Genomic DNA, 4166 nt, shown 5'->3' with positions numbered 1-4166 from the left:
CAAAAAAAAAACCCCTATAAAGCACGGTTCAATTTGCTCCAACAGGGGAAACAATTCCTTTCCGATCCCATAAGGCAATCAGACATTCCCTGGATCAGCAATCTCTAATGTTTTTTAGTTTAAAAATGTTACTATCTAGTTATATTCTGTGCATTTTGGAATGCATCCATATTTCTTTTTAAACAGTTAACTAATCTTTCTAGAAGTGGTTCCTGAGGAATACGACCATCAAAGCTAGGGATGGTCAAATACAGCGATACATTACAGCTCTCCTCTCCTTTCTGTATCTCTCCTCTGGTGTACCCTCTGCTCCTCCACGTCTCAAATATCTCCAGTATCTCAGAGTCACCAATGACAGATTTCTAAACAACCGGCCAGCTCAGAAGAAAGGATAGCAGAGACTCATAGTGTAGTAAATAAGACCCCAATTTATTAGACAAAGGATTCAAAACACTCACTTGTTGTCAGATACAAAACGCTACCATCAACATTAGAAGCCCTCCGGCATACAGAAATCTTCACCTTCTTCTCACTTTCTGTGCCTTTTATGAGTTTAGTTGCCCTATCTCTGCATGGACACTACATGGTACCACTTCTCTTGCCTCCTGGAAGTGACTGTTGGCATCTGTTCTCTGTCTCCTAAATACACTGCACACATTTCTCTATCTGCTCATCATCTGTGGTCAGCATTGGCAGCCTCCTTACCGCCTCACTACAGGTTTCCTTTCAGTCTTTGCTACATTTGCAAAAGCTGCAGTAAACATTATGGATTCAAGAACTTTACTACTGCAAACACTGAATGCAAATAATTAATGAAAACAGATGGCTGGCGTCATGCAGAGTGCATTTTGCATGATATTGTATCACCAATCCAGACACTGACAGACTCATCACAGAAATGCTACCTTGTGTAATAGGCATATTACTGCATGTCCAGATGTTCTTTTCTTGGTGACAGCTTTCTGGTCGAAGGGCAATTACATTTTCATAATGCTTTCATTGCTCAATGCATTGTCAATACACTGCTGTTTTCTCCATTTTAATCCTTTGCTCTTATTCTACAATTTCTGATAGATTTCCCTACTTTTCCCCATGTGCTCATATGAAATCCGCATTCTCTCTTGCTTGGCAGATTTATCACAATACATTTTACTCTGTGGTCTGAAAACCTTGTGATCGCTCTTCTGAGTCAGCTTAGTGATGTGATGAGGTAAGCTATTCTGCATAAATTTATTGAAGTGTATGGAGACAACCACATTTCAGGGACATGGCAAGTTTTGAATAAGATGATCAGCATGAAATGAAAAGAAATAGTAATGGGACTACTGTGGCTGCATGGGGTGCAGCAGTCCCAGGCCTCTAATGGTGGACTTGGCCAGGGCATTCCCTAGACCTGTTCATAAGTTATCAAGGGCCCTCTGAAGGATATGTTTGTGTGTGGGTAGGCTTCTTATGACCAACACTCCAGTGTTTATTAAAAAGCTTTCCAGTACAAGGGAGGCCACAAATTTAGCAAATAAATGGTGCTTCATGGTACTTTAAGATGATAGGAGAGTGGTCTATCTGGGCTACTACCTTATGGAGTCTAGGGAGCTCAAATATGTTCTTGGGTAGACTCTTCCTGAACACATAGAAGTACCGCTACTGTAAGAAAAAAATATGTTTCTAAAAAGCCAACATTTTTATATACACTGCCTATCCAAAAAAAAAAGTCACACACTGATATTTAATTGGATCACCTTTAGCTTTGATTACGGCACGCATTCACTGTGGCATCTTTCCAATAAGCTTATGCAATGTCACAACATTTATTTCCATCCAGCATTGCTTTAAATTTTCACCAAGATCTTGTAATGATGATGGAAGAGTCAGACCTCTGTGTAAAGACTTCTCCAGCACATCCCAAAGATTCTCAATGGGGTTAAGGTCTGGACTCTGTGGTGTCCAATCCATGTGTGACAATGATGTCTCATACTCCCTGAACCACTCTTTCACAATCAGAGCCCGATGAGTCCTGGCATTGTCTTCTTGGAATATGCCCAATGTGACATCAGGGAAGGAAAATCCATTAATGGAAGAACTTGATCATTCAGTATATTCAGGCAGTAGCTGACATCAATTGTTGCCAGTTGAAATATTTTAATCACTGCAGTAATTATCCAATGGAAGGCCCTTACCTATTTGCTTAGCTAAATCCTGGAAATTACTTTTTTTCTGGACAGGCAGTATAGACCCAAAAGCTTGATTGTGAGCACATAACACATCTCCTAATTAGCATGGTGTGGCACACTGGGAAATGTGTGTTCATATGGATCAGCTATCTCGGCTTTTTAATATCAGTAAAAGGACACCTAATACTTATTTTTCAATTTGCCTATAAATTATAAGAGCTTTTACCTTATGTCGTGAACAAAACCTCCGACAAGCTCATACATTTATAAGTCACTACTCATTATCAAGAGGCTTTAAAGTGACAACGGCAGATGTGCCGAGTCTATGCGAAGCTGTTTGCCATGTCAGGATGTGCAGCATGTTACCTTTTCTACAGTCTTTAGTAAAGGATGAAGTTGTTTCTAAGATGAACCTGTTTAAAGCCCAACTCCAGCCATTTGGAATGAGATTACCTGTTTAAAGTTTATATTGTGGTCTGTGACTGGGGACATTCTCCTTACTTCTTTTACAGTCACCAGAGAATGAAACAAGGGTTATCTCATCGAACCAGAACATTAAAATTATAGAAAACTAGCATGAAGAAGCGCTAGAGAACCTCTGTGGTATGTGTCCTTATTGAGGCGAGTGCCCTTACGTCTAGTAGGTTCAGCGGTACCTGTAAGGTCAGGACGCACGTTACTATTATATACATATGCCTGCTTCATGCTATTCTCCATACGGGCCTGCAATATTCAGTTGCATTAAGTTTTGCTGTTGATTATGCAGGATTTGTGCCTCAACATTGTAATTACAAATGTATAGATGGGACAGAGTGACTACATCTCTCCTACCTCACATGGATATATAGTCAGGCGAAATCCCACCAACTGAGGCACAGACAGGACAAAAGAAAATACTGCTATATATTCTTCTCATTACCCAATCTATCCAAACCTTTTTAAATGGTTTGCCTGAAGTTCCAGTTTAAAGGCATATCCAGCATTTTGGAAGGAATTGGAAGAAGTAAACATTGAACTACAAGTGTAGTGACATCACCACGCTTGAGCTTTATTGAGATCTACAAGTGGCAGATGGGCTTGGAGTCTTCCTTTCACAGATCTGTGACACTGTGCGTGGCTCCACTTGCACAGGCGAGGTGAGTTTAAGAAAATAACCCAATAATTTGGGTAAGGGGGGCAGTTTGGGGGTCAGGCTTGGGGTGCAGACTGTGACCATGTTTCATGTTACACTGACCCAAATTATTATACAGTAGGGGGGAACAAGTATGGGGGAGAAGCAAGGAGGGACCTTGTGCGTGCTCTGTAGTATGGTCAACTAGTTGGATTTCACCCAAATTATTAGCCAACCTAATTATGAGTGTAATATGAAATATGGCCAGAAAGGTGGAATCAGCCTTCAAGGCTGGGTCCACACTGCTGTGCTGTGGTGCCATTAGTTCTTAATGGCACCCCAGAGATCTTTCTAAAAGACATGCATTGCAGCACACCACTATGGATGGCAATAAACCACTGCACCGTGGTTCTCTGTTTTACAAAATAGCACATGCACCATTTTTTTGTGTGTTCTAGTGTGTATGATAGCCCATTGGACCTATATGATTTTTGGTGGTTTCAGAGTCGTTTACTGACAGCACCAGAGGCCAGAGTTAACAGACCATAATGGTTTACATTATACTTTCCAGTAAAAGCAGAAGCAGACAATATACAGTGCAATAAACCGGACATTTACATTTACCCATTACATTTCATATTCAACTTAGACTATACGGTTTAATTGATTTGTCCCTGATAGAAGTAAAATCAGAAGTCAAAGGTTCTCCTAGCACTGTAAATATGTGGGGCTTTGACCCAGGGTTCACTGTCTCCCCAGGGGCATACAATGTACGTGTTCTCCGTGTGTACGTGATGCTCCCCACTTCCTCCCACAATACATAGGGGTTGCTAAAGCTGACGTTTAATCTGCTTATATTTTGCCTTCCCTGATCCCCCCCCCCC

General features: G+C 41.0%; 1 long non-coding RNA gene across 1 annotated transcript in view; it reads left to right on the top strand.

The window, feature by feature from the left end:
* LOC108800283 overlaps positions 1–4166 on the top strand; it is a 22323-nt gene that overhangs the window by 11199 nt on the left and 6958 nt on the right. The window contains exon 2 of the long non-coding RNA XR_001942091.1: positions 2549–2554. This is a non-coding gene — a long non-coding RNA (uncharacterized LOC108800283). The remainder of the gene's footprint in view (positions 1–2548; positions 2555–4166) is intronic.

Source organism: Nanorana parkeri, unplaced genomic scaffold, assembly GCF_000935625.1.
Source record: "Nanorana parkeri isolate BGI_ZX_2015 unplaced genomic scaffold, ASM93562v1 scaffold1979, whole genome shotgun sequence".
In the NCBI taxonomy this organism is placed as follows: domain Eukaryota; kingdom Metazoa; phylum Chordata; class Amphibia; order Anura; family Dicroglossidae; genus Nanorana; species Nanorana parkeri.
Note: the sequence above shows the minus strand (reverse complement) of the source record. Positions and strands in the feature narration are given on the sequence as shown.